Source organism: Hemiscyllium ocellatum, chromosome 20 (genome assembly GCF_020745735.1).
Source record: "Hemiscyllium ocellatum isolate sHemOce1 chromosome 20, sHemOce1.pat.X.cur, whole genome shotgun sequence".
Lineage (NCBI taxonomy): Eukaryota > Metazoa > Chordata > Chondrichthyes > Orectolobiformes > Hemiscylliidae > Hemiscyllium > Hemiscyllium ocellatum.
This window is the reverse complement of record NC_083420.1, coordinates 18,568,646-18,592,728: the sequence shown is the minus strand read 5'-3', so window position 1 is coordinate 18,592,728 and position 24,083 is coordinate 18,568,646. Positions and strand designations below refer to the sequence as shown.

The following is a 24,083-nucleotide window of genomic DNA, read 5'->3' as shown; positions in this document are numbered from 1 at the left end:
CAGTTAGCCAATAGAATCCGGGCCATGGGAATAGTACGACCGCATTCCGTCCAATCCCTGTTGACGGGGGTGGTGCTCGGTCTCGGGGGTCGGCGTCCGCCGTGTCGCCGCGCCGCCAGCTGGGTAATATAGTCCGGGCGTTCGCCCACCGCCGTAAGTAGCGGCCCCTGGAAACTACAGACCCCGGCATGCTCCACGAAAGTCGCGCATGCGCAGCCACGGGGTCTCGGTCAGTTCCTTGAAATTCCGGGCAGTTGGTAGACGATGGTGTTTGAACATGTCAAGCGTAGCGATTTGCGGGTAAGGACATAAGTTTGGGTGAATGGAGTTTTCCTCTCCCTTTCCCTTCTGCGTGTGCGGGAGTACTTTTCACACTGTTTATGCAAATGGTTGGAGTTACATGTCTGGAAAATGGATCCAGACTTGGAGGAGGATCTGTCAACACAATCCACCCGAGAAGTGGTTCCGACAGGAAGGGGGGACATGGTCTAGACTTTCCAGGGTCTCCCGATGGACGGATCTGGTCACTCGCTGTCTTCTCCCCTTCCCTCAGACCTCGTCAGTGACGGCTGAAATCCTGGGCCGTCTGTCACCGCCACCCTGGGTCCTGCCGCCCGCCTCAACCCTGGGTCCCATCTTTTGTCAACCATCAGGTGCTGTGCATTGCCAATTCATTGCCAGGCTGCTGTGTGCAAGAGAGAGAGAAGCAGATGACCTGTCCTGCTTGCATTCACATCGATAGCCTGAGAAACACCCCCACCAAGCGTGCTCTTGCAGATCAAATATTTGCAGTGATGCAAATCTATGGATTGCATCCACCCTCCCATACGCACACACACACACTTTTGCAAAAGGCCTTTGTAATTGCTACCTCTTCCTAATCGTAAATTATGGTCTTGCATAACCTATCTCCTTTTTAAGATGCTCCTTTAAAATTTTCCCCTTGTCCCAATTCATCTTGCCTGCGCAGTACTTTGAGACTTTTTTTTTACATTGTTAAAGGTCATACACAAGGTGCAATTTATAAGATCTACAATAAATACATCTGCTTTTAGAGAAGGTGTAATGTTCGAGTCTGGCGTCCAAAGTTTGCGTTAAGTAGGGAGTTATTATTTTATTGGAGAAACACGAAAGGAAGACTACTGCTCTGGGTTTAAAAAAAGTGAGTGGCGCATAGTTTTATATCTTTTATATCTAAAACCGTCATATTGCAAGTTGCCACAACAAATACAAATAAAGCCTTAGGACAAGCTCTGCCTGACCACATCACCATACTGGATAGTTTATCACTGTAAAGGGGAAATGCTTAGATGAGTGTCAGGACTTGTGCAATAAATATGTCCTTTAAAATTACTGCATACAGAAGTATAATTGTTGATGATACTAGCCTATTATTTATAAATAATTGAAAGTCAATTAGTCTGCAAATACAGTATATGAATTTATAGGGAGAAATATACTTTTAACAATGTTTTTGAACTTTTTTAAAAAGACACTACTCAATTATTAGACTTTCTCTTAAATGCTGGGCAAATTCGGCAGGTCTGGCAGCATCTGTAAAACGAAATTGAGTTAGTAGCTCAATGTAACTGTTTGTCTCTTCTCAGCTGCTGTTGGACCTGAGCTTTTCTAGCATTTTCTGTTATTTCAGATTTCCAGCATCTGCAGTATTTTTGCTTTTAGTTTGTCTTAATATCTGTAACAATCTTTACGGGTGGAGGTAGGACCTAATTTTTATTGTGCCATTTATCTGCAATTTTTTACTGTAAGTGCTATTTGCTGTCCTTATGATCACTAATTCGGTTGAATATTGTACAGCCCCTGGTACATTAGGTCTTTCCATCATTTATTACTATCTCCCAGTCAAGAATATTGATAAATTATGTAAGTAAGAGTGATCTCCTAAATATGCCATTGCAATAGCTAGTATATTTAAAAGTAATTTATAGCTGTCTATCTTTTATCCATTTCACAGCTTATCCTTTCATACTTTTACCTGTAATTCCTTCATAGATTCTTAGTCAAATGCTTTCTAGACCTGTAATTTGATGTAAAATGATTTGTCCCCACATCCTGCTGTCACTTAAAATGGTTTTAAATTAATTTTTACAGCACATTACAGGTGACGCGGTGGCTTAGTGGCTAGCACTGCTGCATGGGTTTGATTCAGCCTTGGGTGACCATCTATGTGGAGTTTACACATTCTGCTTTGTTTGCATGGATACTCTGGTTTCCTCTCACAGTCAAAAGCTGTATGGGTTAGGTGAAGTGACCATGCTAAATTGTCCATCATGTCCAGGGCTGTGTGAGCTAGGTGAATTAGCCATGGGAAATGCAGGGTTAGGGGTAGGGGTAGAGGGCTGGAATGCTCTTCAGAGGGTTGGTGCAGACTCAATGGGCCAATTGGCATCTTGCCACACTCTAGGGATTCTATGATTCTAATTTGAGTGATTTAATTTTTCATGTAGTGACCAGTAACGGTCAATTAAGATCAAGAAATAGTCTTCTCGTTCTGCAACCGTATCATGTAGAAATTCACTGTTTTAAAAATCCTAAGGGAGGAGTAAGCTAATAAATTACCTTGAGCAGACCACATTCTCCTGGCATGATTTCCAGATCAAACACTACAGCTTAAATATTAAAGCAGCCACCATCAAATTGTCCATGTATGGCCACAATCTACTGTCCCATCTGCTTTCAATTGCAGCTTGAGTTTTTTTTTCCGAGTCTGCACCAATGTGTATTTTACAATTGTGGAACTGATTCTGGAGTGCATGCAATCTGTGGAATGTTACTTCAAAGATTTGTCAACTTTTAGCTGCGTACTGAGTTTAAGCTGTTAAATATTTTTATTTGCTTTTGGGAATCAAGTGTTGCTGCCGAGGCTAGCATTTATTGCCAATCTTTAATAGCCTTTATGAAGGTGGTGAACTGCCTTCCTGAACCGGTGCAGCCCGTTTGGTTCAGATCACCAAAGTGTTGTAAGGAAGGTGGTTCTGGGATTTTGACCCAGTGACAGTGTAGGAACTGCAATATCAATTCAGTCAAGAACACTTGAAAGAAAATTTGCAGGTAATTGTGCTGCTATGTTTCTTTTGCTCTTGTCCATCTATGTGGTAGTGGATGCAGGTTTGGAAGGTGCCGTCTTTGCAAGTTGCTGCAGTGCACCTTTTAGATGGCACACACTGGATCAGTTGAGCTGCTTTCTCTTGGATGGAGTCAACAGTACTTTTGGAGATGCACTATTCAGGCAAGTGAAGAGCATTTCATTGTGCTCCCGAACTGAGACTTGATGCAGTCTTTGGGAAGGCAGGAAGTGTCACTCACTGCAGAATTCCCAGCCTCTAACCTGCACCGGTACTCAGTATTCAAATGTTCATTCAGTTCAGAAATTGATCATTGGTAACCTCCAGAATGTCGAAGACAGGGTACTCAGTGGTGGTACTGCCGTTAAATGTTGAGAAGAGGTTGTAAATTATCATTGCCTGCCACTTGTATGATCTGAATGTTACTTGCAATTATTAATTCTTCCAAACTGATATACAAACAAAGTTTGGGAGAAGATTTGTAGCTCGGGTGCTCGTTGTTGTGGTTCTGTTCGCCGAGCTGGGAGTTTGTGTTGCAAACGTTTCGTCCCCTTTCTAGGTGACATCCTCAGTGCTTGGGAGCCTCCTGTGAAGCGCTTCTATGATGTTTCCTCCGGCATTTACAGTGGCTTATCTCTGCTGCTTCCGGTTGTCAGTTCTTGCTGTCCGCTGCGGTGGCCGGTATATTGGGTCCAGGTCGATGGGCTTGTTGATAGAATCTGTGGATGAGTGCCATCAACAAACACATCGACCTGGACCCAATATACCGGCCACTGCAGCGGACAGCAAGAACTGACAACCGGAAGCAGCAGAGACAAGCCACTGTAAATGCTGGAGGAAACATCACAGAAGCGCTTCACAGGAGGCTCCCAAGCTCTGAGGATGTCACCTAGAAAGGGGACAAAACATTTGCAACACAAACTCCCAGCTCGGTGATATACAAACAGGTTAACAGAGTTGATGTTTCTAGTTAGAATATATGGCACAACATTTAAGAACCATCAATGTGATTGTGAAGAGTGAAACAAATTTAAAACTCTAGAGAAATTATTTTAACTCTCCATTTGAATTAGCTTTGCAATGACTTAATTTTCAATGAATAATGTTCATATTTTAAAAACTTGGATACATTATCAAACATTGTTTCTGGTTATTAAATGGATGTTATTTTTGCCTTTTATTGATCAACTAACTTGACCTCTTCTTGGCCATGACATTTATTCCTGTCTGAAGGTTGGAAGAATCTTTATCTTTGCTGCTTCCAAGTTAATCTAATTTTGAAGTCATTACACGAGGTTCATATTCCTGCCAGAGGGCTCTGAGTTTTCTGTTATTATATGTTGCATTTTACAGTATTCTGATGCTTTATTAAATATGTGCTTTATAAAAGTCAGTAAATTTTCTTCATTTTCTGCAAAATGATAGTTCTAAATATGTCCTGACACTAACAAAATAGCATTTTAAAGATTTCAAATTGCCAACGGTGCCTGTAGTATGCAGAAACGTTACTGAGAGCTGGAAAACCCACCTTCAATTTCTAGGTTTTTTTTGCACCTTCCTATACTTATTCTATCTAGTTCACGTACAAACCTGGGCTATAATGACAGTAACACATTGCAGCTATCTGTATGATCATGTTAATCCTATCCTTCTGCTGTAGTGTCATTGATCCTTAGCTTTTGAATTCAGGTACCAGTCTATGAAAATGCTATGAAATGAAGTCTTTGTCTTCTTTCAAACTGAATAATTGACAAATTATTTCTTGTCTTTATATGTTTAGATTTTTGTTTATTTCTGTAACTTGAGTGCTAACTTTGTCTATTTGTTGTTGAAAGTTCCATTTTTTTTACACAAAACATTACTTTCATCAGTGAATTCCTTACAAAATGTGTCCAGTAGTTGCCATTCCTTATGTCCCACTGAGTGATATTGTATCAAAGCTTCACATTATTACACTGACTAATCGTACTGACTTGTTGCAATATATATACTTGGCTTTTCCACACTGTGACTCCTCGCTGAAATTGGTCACTTTTTTTTAAAAAGGTTAAAAATCACACAACATCAGGTTATAGTCCAACAGGTTTAATTGGAAGCATTAGCTTTCGGAGTGGCGCTTCTTCATCAGGTGGTTGTGGAGGACACAATTGAAAGACACAGAATTTATAGCAAAAGTTTACAGTGTGATGTAACTGAAATTATACATTGAAAAATATCTTGATTGTTTGTTAGGTCTCTCCTCTCATGCCCTTCTTATTAAAGTTAAGTGCAATTTAGTTCTTCCAGTTTTGCCTTGGAAACAGTCTACTTTGTAATTTTTAACTTTTGCCTGTTTTTTTTGTAAAGAAACATTTATTATTCCATCCTATGCCCTTAGAATAAAATCCAACCTAAAAGTCATTGAAATGATAAATTATAGATCACCTGCTTACTAAGATAATACTCCTAAAAAATAGGGGTACTGCCACAAAATACATAAGAACGGAAAATTATGTTTGATGGGCTACACATGAAGCAACTCCTGCAATAAAGTAGTATCAGATTTATTTTGAGCGAAGTAATCACTTAACATAAATTCCCATGGGGGAAATATTGTGATGTGAAACATGACATTGACTGTTTCTGCCATGAAATAATAAGACCATAAGATATACAAGCAGAAATTAGGCCATTCAGCCCATCGAGTCTGCTCCGCCATTCAATCGTGGCTGATAAGTTTCTCAACCCCATTCTCCTTTCTCCCTGTAACCCTTGATCCCCTTGATACTCAAGAACCTATCTATTTCAGTCTCAAGTATCCTCACTGACCTGGCCTCCACAGTCTTCTATGGCAGTGAATTACTTAGATTCTCCACTCTCTCGCTGAGGAAGTTTCTTCTTATCTCTGTTCTAAAAGGCTGTGCTTTTACTCTATGGCTGTGCCGTCAGGTCCTAGTCGCTCTTACCAATGGAAACATCTTCCCAACATCAACTATATCCAGGCCGTTCAGTATTCTGTATGTTTCCATTATATCTCCACTCATCCTTCTAAACTCCAAGTACAAACCCAGAGTCCTCAAATGTTCCCCATATGTTAAGCTTTTCATTCCTGGAACCATTCTCGTGAACCTCCTCTGAACATGCTCCAGGGCCAATACATCCTTCCTGAGGCTTCACCTACATAAAAGGAGATGGTGTGCCATTTGCCATCTGCCATTTGCAATGTCTGAATTGTACAGATAACTGCTTATGAGTGAGCAGAATTTAAAACTCCGTTGTATGTTTTAGATTTTAACTAATTAGAGTGAAATAATTTCATTTGTTTAATTTCAGTAACTTAGAATTACTTCGCTGTGACTGTACAGACTATTGTGAGGGAATGACAAGTACCATACAGTGGTTCTGATTCTTTGTTGCTCTGGTTGCTGAATGATATTTCAACATTCAAGCTTTCTTATTGAAAGATAATATTGAATGGAGATTTGCTGCTTCAGTTTAGACCACTTTGAGAGTTAGTGTGTGTCGGTATGCAATTTGACTATCACTTTTGTGTAAAAATATGAAGGGTTTGGAGAGATATGGGGTGGGTGTTGGCAGGTGGGACTAGATTGGGTTGGGATATCTCTTCGGCATGGACAAGTTGGGCGGAAGGGTCTGTTTCTGTGCTGTATATCTCTGATCTATCTAAAAAAATGAAAAACTATTCAACAGATTGAAATCTGATTTCCAAATAAATGGTGCTATTGTACAGGAATCAAAAGCTGAGATTAATTTAAAAGTAATATGTTCCTATTGCATGTCATGATAATGTCCTGTTTCTCAAGTTGAAATGTACCACTGTTTTCTTACTTTGCCTATCAGTCCTGTAGATCTTGATCTCAAGTATAGCAAAGCAATACTTGACAGACTGAGTACTTTTGAAATTGAGAAAGACTGCTTCAGTTTGATGTGACATAGCCCTATGGTTTAGATGTAACAAACTAGAAACTTTGGCATTTGTAACCTTAACGAGGAGCAATGTGATTAAGCACTTCTTATCTTTGTAAATTACTCACTGTCCAGATGATCAGTCCATTAGGGAAAATCATTTCCTGTACCCCAATATACTGTTCTGTTTATTACATGCTAATAAAGAATTTATCACCTGAGTAAGTTATTACTGCAAGATTTTCTTCACCAATATTTTAAGATTGAATTAATTGATTTAAATGTATTTCTCCTGTGAGGTAAACCTCATTGTTTGCTTATTGTCCTTGACAACATTTTTATTTTAATGGAGGAAATCTTTAGTGAAGTGAGAAAAACAGAGTTAGCATTTCAAATCCGTGATTTCACCCAAACTGGGAAAAGTTGGATATTAGGTGTTAAGCAAGTGAAGTGAAGTGGGATGGTGCCAAAGAAAAAACAGAGGGAAGCTTAGAATAGAAAGTAGGAGAAATGATGTAATTTGAAGTGAAAAAGCTAGGTCACAAGCATTGGTATGGAGACTAGAAATAAAAGCAGTATCTCTAGTGGAGGTGTGAATGGCAGAATGACGAACAAAACCACAAAACAAATGGGAATATAGCCGAAGCCTACAATTGAAGGAAAAAGGAATGGATACCATGATCTGAATTAGTTGAACTCCTCGTTGAGTCTGGAAGTCTACAATGTGCCTAAATGAAATATAAAATCCTGTTCCTCAAGTGTTGGCCTGGGTGAGAACATTGTAGGACGATGATTCTCAACCATTTTTTGGCCAGGGCCCCCTGAGGAGCTCTCCTCTGGCTCCAGGGCCCCCCTTTCAAACAGGGACACAATACAAACAGACAGAAAATAATTTATTATTAAACACCAAGAAAACTTGAACATTCTGACATACTGGGCAAAACTTAAAAAAATACTATGAAATTAAACACCCATCAGGCCTAATGTGATCCTTGAGCTTGATGCTTTTCTGCGTTGAAACTGGCTGCTATAGGAAGCTGTGGTTGGAGAACTCTGCATGTAACCTAGGTGGAAAATTAAAATGACAGGATTCTGGAAGCTTGGCAAAGTTTGTGGGCTGAGTGGAGGTGTTTGGCAAAGTGGTCCTCTGCTTTCTATTTGGCCTCCTCTGTAAACCAGATCTTGAGCTAATTCGAAAACTGTAAAAGAAACATCTCTATTTTAGAAAGGAGATACACATAAAGTAGGAAACTGTAGGCTAGTTGGACTAACATCTGTCTTTGTCTCATTTCTACTCATTCAATAACAGATTCCAACATTTTCACAATCAGGTAGAATAAAAATGGTTTTATGAAACTGCAATCCCTGTTTGACAATTTCTTTGGTGTTTTATGGATGTAACAAGCTAGCTGGATAAAAGGAAGCCAGTACATGTTGTATGTGTGTATTTCCAAAAGATATATGGTAAGACTTGACTTAAAAAGTCATTACCAAGATGAGAATTAAAGTAAATATGAGCAGAGAACTATGGGCTAATGGGAATCAGATGAGAACAAATGGTTATTTTAACATTGGCAAAGTACAGCTAGAGAGATCCAATAGATTTGGGTGGGGCCTCAACTAATAATTTATATTAAATGATATATAAAAAAGGAATTGATTATAATGTAACCAAATTTCCTGAAAGTGTAAAACTAGGTACGGAAGTATGTAGGGACATTGGAAGAGGAGTAGGCCATTCACCCCCTTGAGCCTGTTCCACTTCCACCTGTGAGATCATGGCTGATCAGTGGCCTTTACCTAATAGTCCCTAAAACCTTTGCTTAACCAAAAAAAACTATCTTAGATTTAAAATTAACAGCTGATCTTGCGTCCAATGTCTTTTACGGAAGAGAGTTCCAAATATATATTCTTTGTGTGCAAAAGTGCTTCTAACTTTTCTCCTGATTGCTTTGGTCTATGTTCATAGCATTTTAAAGATCTCTGCACCTGAACCCCCAAGCCTGTTCGACATTGACCGCCTTTAACTTCATACCATCTAGAAAGCATCCTGATCTATACATTTTCAGTCCAAAATGGATTACCTCACACTTGCTTACATTGAACTCCCATCTACCACAGTTCTGTCTATTTACCTAGTCTACTAATATCCCTATCATCTATATTGTCTACAATGCCATCCATCTTTGTGTCATCAGCAAATTTGGATACATGACTCTATATGCCATTATCCAAATCATTAATAAATAAAGTATATAATTGAGGCCCCAACACAGATCCTTGTGGGACGCCACTTTTATGTCCTGTCAATTAGAGTACCTATCTATTATCTCTACGTTCTGTCATCTGCCACACAACCAATTGCCCAGTCATATCAGTAATTTGCCTTCAGTTCCATGGGCTTTAATTAACTGTCTGTTATCTGGGACTTCATCAAATGCCTTCTGGAAGTCCATATGCACAACAGCCACAGACATTCCCCTGTCCACAAACTTAAGTCACTTCATTAAAACAAAAAATCATTTAGGTTTGTCAGCATGACTGATGTGTTGTAAATCTACGTTGATTCTCCCTGATAGGGTAAGTGATTAAAATTTTTCAAAAATCTTTGATTATAGACAATTTCCCCACCACTGATGTTAGGCTTGCTTTCTGTAATTCCTTGTTTTTTCTCCTTTGCCCTTCTCAAAAAGCACAGTGACATGCAGTTTTTCAATTCAGAGGAATGACTCTTGTATCTAGAGAACTCTGAACGATATAGCTAAGGCATCCTGAATGTGCTGCCCTCTTTCTTTTAACTCCCTGTGACAGAAACCATCAGCTCCTGGGGATTTGACATGTTATAATTCCATTAATTTCCTTGTGACTTCTAGCAAACTATCCTCCCTTTCTACTGTAACTACAAAGGAAATGTTATATTCAACATGTCTGCCATTTTTCCATAGTCATTGACAATGACCTCACTTTCAGTGTCTAATGGATCAAATTGCTTATGACCACCCATTTTCCCTTTCTGTCACTTTAAAATTTCTTCTTATTGATTTTGTAAGTCCTTCCTTTTTCTTTTAGGCTGTCCCTTGTCTCTTTAATTGTCCAGGACTGTATTTTCTGTGAAGTGGAGCCTTTCCCCCTCTGCTATAAACTGGTATTGTATCATGTTAAATATTCCTTTAAACATCCTCCACTGTTCTTCAGTTGTTTCACCCATTAGCAGATGTTCTCAATTTACTGTGGAAAGTATATTGTGAAGAGGATACAAAGTCAACAGTTATGGTTTTGATATCCTTGACTGGGGAGGAATCTACTTACTCTGGAAGCAGTAAAGAGAATGTTCACCACATTGATTATTGGGGCGAAGAGCTTGAATAAGGAAAAAGGACATAGGAGCTCAGAAGATTCAGACGTGAAGTTCTTACATACATAAAATTCTGAACAGTCTTGACATCAGTGTTGAGGAGATCTCTTCTCATGGGAAATCTAGAATTAGGGGGCACAGTAAAGATGAAGTCACTATAGACTTACCAGACCATAGGACTGCTGTCTTTTTGCAGAGAAGCGGCACAGTGGCTCAGTGGTTAGCACTGCTGCCTCACTGCGCCAGGGACTCTGGTTTAATTCCACCCTCTGGTGTCTATCTGTGTGGAGTTGGCACATTCTCCCCATGTCTACGTGGGTTTCCTCTGGGTACTCCGGTTACCTCTCACAATCCAAAGATGTGCATGTTAGGTGCATTGGCCATGCTAAATTGCTAGTGTTCAGGGATGTGTAGGTTAAGTGCATTAGTTAGGGGTAAATATAGGATAATTAGGTAGGGGGAATGGGTCTGGGTGGGTTACGTTTCAGAGGGTCATTGTGGACTTGTTGGACCGAAGGGCCTGTTTCCACACTGTAGGGATTCTCTGGACTTCAGAGATGACTGCGGGTGGCTTAACCTGAGGATCACCCAACTTGAGACGAGCCTTGCAAAGGTTGAGAAGGAGAGTCTTTCATGGTAACCTCAGCCAAATAAGCAATCTTCCTTTAATATGGAGATGAGAAATTTCTTATCAGAGAGATTGTTAGTCTTTGGAATTATTGATGCAAGCCAACAGTGGAATTGGGTCATCGTATTTACTGTTCTTTCAGTGTTGTTGGGTGAAAAACTGAGAATTCACACCTAAATTGTATTGTGGGTCGACCTAATCAGCATTTAAAGAAGGAAGCCCACCAACACATTCTCAAGCGCAACTAGGAATGGGCAATAAATGCTGGCCCAGCCAATGATGGCTATGATGCATGAATGAATTAAAGAGAGTTAAAGGCTGACTTAGAATAGATTATTGATCTACAAGGTAGTCAAGGTTATGGGAGCAGGGTGGAATTAAGGGTACAATCACACAAACTATGGACAGGTTTGAGGGACAAAATAGCCAACTCCTGCTTCTATTTCTTGTGCTGTTATATTGCTACAATGAGATCAGCAAATACAGTGTAATAAATTTAAAGAACATTTCAGGAAACCGAGCAAAGTTTGAGTGACCCTTTGTGCAAGATTTCAGTTTTGTGCACGGGCAGGACTCCAAGCTCTTGGTTATGTTAGTTTGTTTCTCCAACATTCAGTTGCACTGTCTCCAACATCAGAGAGCAATGTAAACTTGAGGAACGAAATTTGCATAGTTAGAGTCATGGAGTATTACAGCACGGAAACAGACCCTTCAGTCCAAGCAGCCCAGGCTGAACATAATCCCAAACTAACCTAGTCCCACCTGCCTGCTCCTGGCACATTTCCCTCCAAACTTTTGTATTCTTTTAAACATTGTAATTGTACCCATATCCACAGCTTTCTCAGGAAGTTGATTCCATACACAAACTACCCTGTGTGTAAAAATAAAAATTGCGTCATGTCTTTTTTAAATCTCTCCCCTCTCACTTTAAAAAAGGTCCCCAGTCGTGAAATTCCCCCACCCTTGGGAAAAGGCAACTACTATTAACTCTATCTATACCTCTCATTATTTTATAAACTTCTATCAGGATGCCTCTCAACCTCCTACGTTCCAGTGAAAAACATCCCAACCTATCCAATCTATCTTTATAACCCAAACCTTCCATACCCGGCAGTATCCTGGTAAATCTTGTCTGAATCCTCTCCAGCTTAACAATATCCTTCCTCTATCTGGGCAACCAGGACTGGACACAGTATTCCAGAATAGGCCTCACCAAAGGCTTGTACAACCTCAACATGATTTCCTAACTCCTACACTCAAAGGGCTGTATAATGAAGGTAAATGTGCCAAATGCCTTTTTAACCACTCTGTCTATGTGTGATGCAAACTTCAAAGAATTATATAGCTGCACCTCTAGCTCCCTCTGTTCTACAACACTACCCAAGGCCCTACAATTAGTAGTATAAGCCCTATCCTTGTTTGTTGTACCAAAATGCAGTTCCTTGCATTTAGAGTCATAGAGATGAACAGTGTGGATACAGACACCTTAACCTGTCCATGCTGACCAAATATCCGAAGCTAATCTAGTCCCATTTGTCAGCACTTGGTCCATATCCGTCCAACCCCTTCCTATTCATATATCCATCCAGATGCGTCTTAAATGTTACAATTGTACCAACCTCCACCGCTTCCTCTGGCAGCTCATTCCATACACGCACCAACCCCGGCACCATCCTTTTAAATCTTTTCTGAACCCTTTCAAGTTTCACAACATCCTTCCAATAGGAAGGAGACCAGAATTGCACATAATATTCTAGAAGTGGCCTAACCAATGTCCTGTACAGCTGCAACATGACCTCCCAACTCCTATACTCAATACTTTGACCAATAAAGGAAAGCATACCAAATGACTCCTTCACTATCTTATCTACCTGCAACTACTTTCAAGTATTCAGATTAAACTTTATCTGCTGTTTTCAGTCCATTTACCCATTTGCTCAAGATCCCTTTGTAATCTTAGAAAACCTGTTTCACTATCTACAATGCCACCAATTTTGGTGTCATCCATAAACTCACTAACCATGCCTTCTATATTATCCTCCAAATCATATACATATGCAGCACGATGGCTCAGTGGTTAGCACTGCTGCCTCACAGCACTAGGCACCCAGGTTCAATTCCCGCCTCGGACAACTGTCTGTGTGGAGTTTGCACATTCTCCCCGTGTCTGTGTGGGTTTCCTCCGGGTGATCCGGTTTCCTCCCACAGTCAGGTCAGGTGAATTGGTCATGCTAAATTGGTGCATTAGTCAAGAGTAAATGTAGGGGAATGGATCTGGCTGGGTTTGTCTTTGGAGGGCCGGTGTGGACTTGCTGGGCTGAAGGGCCTGTTTCCACACAGTAGGGAATCTAATCTAGTCATAAATGACAAACAAAAGAGGATCCAGAACAACCCTCCACCATTACACTGTGTCCTGTTGTTAACCAATTATGTATGCAATTGGGAGACTCACCCAAAATTCTGTGTGACCTAACTTTACTGATTAGTCTACCATACAGAACCTTGTCAAAGACAACTAAAATCCAAACAAATGTCTTACCAATCTACCATCATCAATCTTTTTGGTAATTTCCTTAAAAAACTCAATCAAGTTTGTGAGACACTATTTTCCGCACACAAAACCATATTGACTATCCTTAATCAATTTTTTGCCTCTCTAAATGTCCATAAATCCTATCTTTTACATTCACCTCCAACAACTTACCCACAACTGAAGTCAGATTCACAGGTCTTTATTTCCCTAGTTTCTCCTTACAATCTTTCTGAAACAAAGGTACAACATTAGCCACCCTCCAGTCATCAGGCTCTTCCTGTCTTACTTTCCACAACGTTCTGGGATACATTAGATCGGCTCCCAAAGATTTATCCATCTTTATTTTCTCAAAGACCACCCAAACTTCCTCTTCTGTAATGTGAACTGTTTTTAAAACTTCAAAGTTATTTTTTCTGCATTCCCTAGATTCCATTTCTTTCTCCACAGTAAAAACTTGCAGAAAATATTCATTTAGTGTGTCTCCCATCTACTGGCTTCAACACAAAGATAACCTCCTTGATCTTTAAGAGGCCCGACCCTTTCTTTAGTTACCCCCTAGCTTTTAATGTATTTGTTGAATCTCTTTGGCAGATAAGGGTAAGGATAATCCAATGTTATCTCATATTCTCCTCTTTGCCTTCCTGATTTCTCTCCTAAGAATGCTCCTACACTCTTTATATTGATTAAGAGATTTAATTAAACCAAGTTGTCTATACTTAAAATAAGATTCTCTTTTATTCTTAACTAGAACCTCAATATTTTTATTCATCCATTGTTCCTTAATCCAACCAGTCTTACATTCATTCTAATAGGAACAAAATGCTTCTGAATTCTCATCATCACGCTCTTGAACTCCCTCCACCTATTAGATGTCCTTTTAACTGCAAACTGTCTACTCCAAAAACCTTTTGAAGTTCTTGTCCCCGTCATTAAAATATGCTATATTCCGATTAAAAGCTTTAACTTTAATGGAAGGCTTATCCTTTTCCATAACCATTTGTGTAAAACGTTTTCACATAATAACTCCTGCACTCATTTGTTTCCTTTATCTTCACAGCTTTCAATGTTGTTCCTTTGCTTTTGTGTTGCAGCTGTTCATCATTTTGTCATTCACATTTCCTCTCAACGTATATTTGTCCCACTGCCGCTCGCTTTTGCCTGGTACCATCAACTAATCTGCTGTGAAGTAATCATGTAATCTATCCTGTCTTCTATACAATTGTGCCTCTTGTTGTTTTTCCACCCTTTCTCCTTTCACTTGCTTAAAACTTCCTTGCATCTGAATCCCAATTCTGATGAAGGGTTACTGATTAGTTACTGAACTAATTTTTCTCTTTTTACAAATGCTGTCTTTCTGCTGAGTATTTGCAGCATTTTCTGTTTTTATTTCTTATTTCCAACATTTGCAGTGTTTCTGGACAGGTTGGGCCTCCTTAAGTTAGTTGTTGGAAATGTGTTTTACCCTCTGGAGTTTGTGATCCGCTGACGTCAGTTTTTCAGTGGTGTAACCTTTAGTGTCTGCCAGACAAACTCTATTGGATCAAATCTGGGTTTTTCCAGTTTATTTGCATATCATTCTGTCAGCCACATGCCTTTCTATGTACATCATTGGCAAACTGACTGCCTCCGAAAGCAGCTGAAAACCAAGGGAAGATAATTCTCTGCAGTCAACACTTTTGTTGTTCTGAAGTTGCTTTTAAAATCATACTGTTGCATTGTTTTTCTTTACACCGTAATAATCAGTATTTCTGTGCTGCAGGTAATGTGGGTTTGAACACTTTCAGATTAGATTAGATTATTTATAGTGTGAAAACAGGCCCTTCGGCCCAACAAATCCACACTGACCTGCCGAAGCGCAACCCACCCTGACCCATTCCCCTCATTTATCCCTTCACTAACACTACGGGCAATTTAGCCTGGCCAATTCACCTAACCTGCCCATCTTTGTAACTGTGTGGGAGGAAACCGAAGCACCCGGAGGAAACCCACGCAGACACGTGTGGAGTTTGCACAGTCGCCTGAGGCGGGAATTGAACCTGGGTCTCTGGCACTGTGAGGCAGCAGGGCTAACCACTGTGCCACCCACTATACACTGGGCTTGTATTTTGGAAGAGTGAGATGAAAAATTCTCAATATTGATACGAGAACTCTTGAACAAGTAGGAGAATCAGAGTCAAAACTTTTTTTCTAAAAGCAAGGTCCAACTTTTGAGAAAAGAAATGTTTATTTCTGAGCAGTTTATTACACTTTAATGTGTTTCAGCAACTTGTCTTGTTTTTAAAGCCTTTCTCTTGCCTGCAAACAGTCTACTCCAATCAACTTTTGAAAGTTTTTGTCTCCTGCCATTAAAATTTGCTATACTCCAATTAAAAGCTTTAACTTTTATGAAAAGTTTATCCTTTTCCATAACCATTTGTGTGAAACATTTTCACATCATAACTCCTGCACTCATTTGTTTCCTTTATCTTCACAGCTTTCAATTTTGTTCTGACTTTTTTTGCTTCGGAGTTGCAGCTGTTCATCATTTTGTCATTCATATTTCCTCTCAACATTTTTTATTCTTTATTTGTCCCACTGCCGCTCGCTTTTGCCTGGTGCCATCAACTAATCTGCTGTGAAGTAATCATGTAATCTATCCTGTCTTCTATACAATTGTGCCTCATGTTGTTTTTCCACCCTTTCTCCTTTCACTTGCTTAAAACTTCCTTGCATCTGAATCCCAATTCTGATGAAGGGTTACTGATTAGTTACTGAACTAATTTTTCTCTTTTTACAAATGCTGTCTTTCTGCTGAGTATTTGCAGCATTTTCTGTTTTTATTTCTTATTTCCAACATTTGCAGTGTTTCTGGACAGGTTGGGCCTCCTTATGTTAGTTGTTGGAAATGTTTTACCCTCTGGAGTTTGTGATCCGGTGACGTCAGGTTTTCAGTGGTGTAACCTTTAGTGTCTGCCAGACAAACTCTATTGGATCAAATCTGGGTTTTTCCAGTTTATTTGCATATCATTCTGTCAGCCACATGCCCTTCTATGTACATCATTGGCAAACTGACTGCCTCCGAAAGCAGCTGAAAACCAGGGGAAGACAATTCTCTGCAGTCAACTTATTTCTTTTGTTGTTGTTTTTAAAATCATACTGTTGCATTGTTTTTCTTTACACCGTGATAATTGGCATTTCTGTGCTGCAGGTAATGTGGGTTTGAACAGTGGCTTGTATTTTAGAAGAGTGAAATGAAAAATTCTCAATATTGATACGAGAACTCTTGAACAAGCAGGAGAATCAGAGTCAACACTTTTTTTTAAAAGCAAGGTCCATCGTTTGAGAAAAATGTTTTTTCTGAGCACTTTTTTTTAAAAGCAAGGTCCATCGTTTGAGAAAAATGTTTATTTCTGAGCAGTTTATTAAGCTTTAATGTGTTTCAGCAACTTGTCTTGTTTTTAAAGTCTTTTCCTTTCTTGTATTTCTTCCTTGTTTTACAATATTGAATCAGACTGCAACACTCAAAGAAAAACAATCTGGCAAGTTTAGCCATATTCTCTTTCAGAAGTGCAGTCTGATTAGACCAACATGTTTGAAGATTTCCAGGCTAACATTTTTCAGAAATCGGATTTTCTGGTTCCGAATAGAGTGAAGCGTCCTTGCTGCGTCTGAAATGTGTGCTTTTTTTTCAAGTATGTTTGAATCTGGATATTCTGAGTTCCCCACTAATGTGACGTTTAGACTTGAAATGCAAAATAAACAGTTAAACTCTGAGGTCATTTTCCCCACCCTGTGGATGCAAGCACAGTTTGTGTTGCATCATTTTGTTCCATTCAGTTTTGTGTTATTAGATTGGAGCAGATTAGATTCGCTTCATTGCTGCAATGTTATATTTTGGTTCCTCCTTTTGATTTTAACCATCATCTTAGAATTCTGAATATGAAATTGAGTTAAAATTAACACCAAACTGATACAATCAAGCAAAACAATTTGAGATCAAGAAGATTTGAATATTGATTGAGCAGATTTGCAAAACTGTAAGCCAGTGTGCCCAAGCTGCAATGTCTTTAAGATACTTGGACCTTCTGTTTTCTGTATTTGTCAAGTTACAAGTTCGTTATTTGACTTTTAACATTGTATTCTGTGCGGTTTATCCAATGATAACCTGACTTCCGTTGGGTTGCTGCCACTGCATTTTAGAGGTTGGGACGTTCAGGTCCGTTTGTGTGTTTGTGCTTACAGCAGGAAAGTTTGTAAAATGTTTGCTTTGAGAATACAGGAGAAACTTTTCACTGCTTCTGCAAAATACATCAGTGAGGGACTGATGTTACTTTGTGTAAAGAGATGACTAAACATTCCAGTTTTTCCCTCCTTATTGTTTTATAGTCTAAAGAGTTATTTACTGTTGCTCAAAGTACAAGATGAATAGTATTTTCTATGATTGACAGTGATGCCCATCATTATTTGGTGTGTGCAGAAAGTGATCTAGAGTGATAGTGATGCTCATTTTGATACTGCATTTCTGCTTCTTTTCACTGTGTTCAACCACACATATTTGAATCTTGAATAAAGATATTTGTGTCTGTCTGAGAATGTAATCATAGCATTTGGTTGAGTTGTGAAGAGCATGTAAGAGTCAGCCACATAACTGTGGGTCTAGGGTCACATGTAGGTCAGACTCGGTAAACATGACAGATTTCCTTTGCTGTTAATTGAAGTTAAATTCCACAAGCTGCCATGGTGGGATAGGAATCAGTGTCTGAGTGAGCATGGGTTCCTTGTTTACTAGTCCCGAGCTCTCCAGCACCTGCACTGGATTAATTGTTAGTACCTGCAGATTCAAAGAAGATGCTCTCATGTTAGCTAGTTAATTTCAGATTTTGAGAAAAATAACCATACATCTGCTTCCCTTCTTTATCTTGATCTTATTCTGCACCTTGAGTTAGAAACCCTGTTTATATATAGGCTTCTGCTTCTGCTGCTACAATAAGTCAAGTGATTATTGCAATATAAACAGAGAGGGGGTGGATTTTATGTTCTTCCACTGGCCATTTTGAAAGCGGGGGGCGGCGTGCAAATTCCTGTAGGTAGTCTTCCTATCTGTTTAAAAATTCCCAGTGGGAATGGGGAAGGTGTTAGGTAGTCTTGAATCTATTAGTATTCTTAACTGGCTAATTTGCAGCCTTCTGTCATTCCTGCTATTATTTTAGGGCAAAGGAAGTGGGGCAAAACCACATGCTTTGCCAAACAAGAATCCCAGCAACTTCAATTCTCTCTAGGCTGGTGTTGAGCAGTTACTAGGTGGAACCTCCCTTGCATACAAATCCTTCCTGCCAGCAACTTTGTTAATAAGCAGCCTCGGGGCAGAGGTAGGATTCTCGAAGTTCTGTGCTGTAGATTGCAACATGTAGCTGTTTCTCTTTACCTGTGCTAACTTGCTTTTGTTCATTTGGAAATCTTCTTTGTTTCACTGGGTGGTGCAATTAGTTATTTACCTCTGGGCTTGAAATTAACTCAAATTATATAAATGAAACAATCTCCTAGCTGTTAGGATTTGAAATGAAATAAGTTTGCATTATTCTTGATCTAGAATAAACTGGAATGTGCGCAATTTCTCTTTATTTCAAAAATATACTTTATTCGTAAATTGTCTTTGTATACATGGTAACTGAAGCAGTTTGCTTCTCTACAGTACCATTTGAAGAAGCAAACCAACATTGGAATTTGACTCAATTCAATAAACAAACCAAAGGCATCTCTTACTTGTACAAGGCTATTTGAATATATTAAAGGCACTGGGAGGATCCAATAACTGAACAGAGCCCCCCCATTTAACTTTGGCAGAGACACCTTGGATGGTGGTCTTTCCCCAATGCACTTTGGCAGCAGCACCCTAAGCTTTAGTGCATCCCTCAGCATGTATTCTTAGACCTTGGAATGTACCAATCGGCAACACTCAGATGAGGTCAACTCTTTGCTAGAAGACCAAAGAGCATCTTTCACTGAGTTAATGGTCCTCCAAATGCAGTCAATGTTTACCCAGATGTGCATCCTGGGGAACAGTCCATACAGCACAGAGTCCTGCATCTTGGAGATGCTCAGTATAAACCTTGACCTGCATCTTTTTCCAGACTTTCTTTGCAAAGACAAATCCCAGACGAAGATGTATGTCAGTGTCACCATCCCCCGCCCCCTGCAGCTGCTTCAAGGGCAGTGTGCGGTGGTGCAGACCGACCAGGAGTACATGAAGGATCTCACAGCTGGTGCTCTTCTCATCACCTGCCAAGCAATGTCTTGATACTTGTTGGAAAGTTCAGGTGATGTGGCATTCTGTCAAATGACTTTGACAGTGTGCTCAGGAAACCAAGCAACAGGATCCACCTTCTGCTTTTCCAGCAGGGTCTTGAGGACGCTACATGCTGACCATCACTTTATGGACTTGTGGTGTTTTTCTTTGCAGGTATCTCCATGAAGGTCAGATGATATGGAATAGTCCAACCGTTTGGAGCATTCCACGACAATGGGGCCAGACCCCTCTTTCACAACATTAGGAATAGTTAGAACCTCAGAATGCCATGACCCTTGATGTTTGCGTACTTGTGTACGCACAACTTGATGCATCTGCACACAAAGGTGGCTATCCAGATGAGAGCAGTGATGGGTACGTTTCCCCCTGCCCATCCAGGTGTCCTTGCAGACGCAGTTCATCTTTAGACTTCCAGATGAAGTGGAAGATGGCTCGGGTAACTGCCACGGCACAGGTTCTGCAAATGGGCCAGACCTGCACTATGTACAACAACAGACAGAGTGCCTTGCACCTGATGACTCGGTGTAAATCTGCAATGGAGAGAGAATGGTGCTCCCAAAAGGCCAATTTCTTCTTCACCTTGGCAACACGCTCCTCTCAAATATTTGCGCAAGCCCCAGCCCTTCCAAACCATATTTCCAGCACCTTCAGGTGAAGGCGATAATGGATTGGTCGCTCCAGTTCCTAAAGAACAAGCGTCCCTCTTACCTTGACTGACTTTGACACCTGAGGCCAGTTCAAACTGGTCAAATCCACACACACAACTGCTGAGAATTGTCTTTGCGGCAGTCAGTTCTGATCTGACTGAAAGATTGCCTGAATTTAGAAATGGGCAGAGAGTAAATATTGTGATCTCTTCCAGCTTTCACTTCTTGTTTTATTGCTCAAAAAGCAAATCATTGCAGAAAGATATTTTAACTACAAACTCTCTGTTTGCAAAAGCAAGATGTAGGTGTGCATCCTATACCTTTTCAGGTGTACCCACTCTCTGACTTGACTGCACACTTTGTTAACAGAATAGCTGAATGGCCCAATTGTAATGTCTGAACACTGGGGCTTTTTTTCTTTATAAAGGCTTAAGGGGTGTATTTAGTTTTTGGAATGATACTCATGGCTGTCAATTTGACTGTATTACCTTGCAGTACCTGTTCCATATCCAAATTTTTGTCTTTCCTGACTGTATGCAATTCATAGCATTGAATGATTAAACTGTACTTGGTCTCCTTTTACTCATGACTCAGAATAACGCGCACTCGTTTACAGGGCAGCATATCTTCAATCAGAAGTTACGCATTTTGAAATTCTAAAAGTAGTCTTAATTGATTAAGCATGTCACATACAACAGTTAAGTTGAGATTGAACCAGGGATTTTCTTTGAAAATTAATTACTCACCTAGTGTATGTGTAAACACTGTCTATGTGAATTAATGTGACTTACACGTGGAGTATGTTGAGGGGCAACTGCTTCCCAAGAGTAATAACAACCTTAAACTGACAACTAGACAACTGCAACGGATGGTGAGGAGAGCTGAGAGAAGATCAGTGGGGTCTCTCTTCCCTCCATTACAGGCATTTATTCCACATGCTAGTTTGGAAAGGCTACAAGCCCCACGCACCCCTCACTCAAATTCTTCTCCCTCCTGCCATTTGGCAGAAGATAATGGCACATTCAATCTCTCACGGCCACACTGTGCAACAGTTTCTTCCCCCAAGCCATCAGGCTCCTTAACACTGTGATTGGACTCTTTCCCATCTGAAATTCATTGCACAAACTCGAATTGGTGCTAGGAAAATATCTATTATTTATCATTCTTCGATTACACTGTAACTTGAATGTTTTGCACTTCTTATGCACTTTATGCCGCGTATGATTATGTAGTTTGTGCTGCCCATGTAGCACCCTTGGTAGAGTCATAGAGATGTACAGCACGGAAACAGATCCTTCGGTCCAACCTGCCCATGCCGACCAGATATCCCAACCCAATCTAGTCCCACCTACCAGCACCTGGCCCATATCCCTCCAAACCCTTCCTATTCATATACCCATCCAAATGCCTCCTAAATGTTGCAATTGTACCAGCCTCCACCACTTCCTCTGGCAACTCCATTCCATACACATATCACCCTCTGTGTGAAAAAAGTTGTCCCTTAGGCCTCTTTTATATCTTTCCCCTCTCACCTTAAACCTATGCCATATAGTTCCGGACTCCCCCACCCCAGAGAAAAGACCTGGTCTATTTATCCTATCCATGCCTCTCATAATTTTGTAAACCTCTATAAGGTCATCCCTCAGCCTCCGACGCTCCAGAGAAAACAGACCCAGCCTGTTCAACCTCTCCCTATAGCTCAAATCCTCCAACCCTGGCAACATCCTTGTAAATCTTTTCTGAACCCTTTCAAGATTCGCAACATCTTTCCGATAAGAAGGAGGAACATTGTCTTGTTTTTATTGTATCTGTTGTATATGGTAGAAATGACAAATAAAAACTACTGTACTGTCTACTCTCGAGAGCAAAACAAGTTGGAAAGCAAATTGATTAAAGTGATTTCTTGTCCCTGATAAACATTGAACTGTATATGGATTCTTTTGCTGTTTCTTGACATTATTGTGTTGAGCTATTTTAAAATTGACTTTTCAATTATGGCTTTTCTGTCTGTCTTAGCCTTTAAAGAAGTTAACATTATCTGATTAAATTTCTGGTCAAATGACCAGAAGCTTGGACAAAGGAAAGTTGGGAGGAATGTTTAAAGGAGGAGTGTGAGCTCGAGGTGTTAGGGGGAATTCTGGAGCTTTGTGCATGGTCACCTGAAGGTACAGTCACCAATGGTACAGCAGTTAAAACTGGGGGTGGACAAGATGCTAGATGTCAAGAAGCACAATATTTGCAAGGGTAGTGTGGCTGCTGGTGCTTAGAGATAAGGTTAGGCCACGGCGTGACTTGAAAACCCAAATAACATTTAAAAAATCGGCGGTTGCTTGACCGAGAGCTAATGTACCTTAGGAAGTATGTGCATAGTAGATTTGCTTTGAGTTAAACACTGGTAATAGAGTTTGGGTGACTGCAGGATCAGAGGAATTAAAACATGGGAGACATGCTGGGATGCATTGGTACAGTCAGGTCTAGAGGTAGTAGGATACCAGTGAGCTACAGGTGAAGTTGGGTGGTGTTAAGGAGGTGGAAGTTGGTAATCTTAATGGCATGAATATAAGTTTGAAGGCGTATATCTAGATCATTAAACACTGAAATTGCAAACTGACATTTTTACTCTGACTGTCAGGCAGGGGGATGAATTCTGTAGCTAGGGAACAGAGTTTGGAGCAGGGTTTTAACAAAAAAAAACCATGGCTTCAGTCTTCGACAATTGGAAAACATTTCTGTCCACCCAGTACTAGTTGTCAGGTGAACAAGCTGATAATTTAGCAACAGTAAATGAGTCAAAAGAGGTGGAGGTTTGGGTGTCATCATTGTACATGTGAAAACTAACACAGCATTTTTGGGTGGCATGTACGTAGGAAACAAGGAGCCAAGCTATGTCCTTGTGAGATACCAGAGGTACTAGTGTGGTTTTGAGAAGAGAAGCATTTGAAAGTGATTCTTTAACTACCATTCCATAGATAAGAATGGGACCTCAAGTGATAATCTACCCAGCTAAAAGGCTGTCGAGTTGGAATGGGATGGTATTATCAAGCATGTCAAAGATGCAGACAGGTTCCTCTCTTGATTTCTGTTTTATTACTTTATGCATATGATTTTACATTGGATTCAGTTAAAAATCACATAACACCAGGTTATAATCCAACAGGTATATTTGGAAGCACTAGCTTTTAGAGCGCTGCTCCTTCAGCAGGTGGTTGTGGAATATAAGATCGTAAGTCCCACAATTTATAGCAAAAGTTTACAGTGTGATGTAACTGAAACTATATAGTGAAAAAGCCCTGGACTGTTTGTTCAGTCTCTCATCTTTTAGAATGAACATGTTAGTTTCAGTTCTTTCATATGTAAATCACAGAACTTTTTTAAAGTTGTGTTCTCAAGTGAACTTTAACAGTTGGTGTCATGTCGGCCCAGATAATACATTGAAGGTGTTAGCTGCCCTGTGTGACACTCTCTGGGCCACAATGGTCAGACTGATTCTAATCTTAAAAAAATGGATTTACAGAATCTTACATGGATTCATGCAGTTTTTGAGCACAATAAAATTTACTTCTGCAAGTACAGATTCACCCCCAAACTTAGATGCGTGTGTGCATGTGGGTGTGTTCATAGGTGGGGTTTGTGTGTGAGAGA

At 40.0% G+C, this 24,083-nt stretch overlaps 1 protein-coding gene across 2 annotated transcripts in view; it reads left to right on the top strand.

Moving 5' to 3' along the window:
- The first annotated feature begins 216 nt into the window (after positions 1–216).
- Positions 217–24,083, top strand: part of traf7 (TNF receptor-associated factor 7) — a 66,212-nt gene continuing 42,345 nt past the window's right edge. For both annotated transcript variants that reach the window (XM_060840544.1, XM_060840543.1), the window contains exon 1: positions 217–300. The gene's annotated coding sequence lies outside the window, so the exon portion shown is untranslated. The remainder of the gene's footprint in view (positions 301–24,083) is intronic.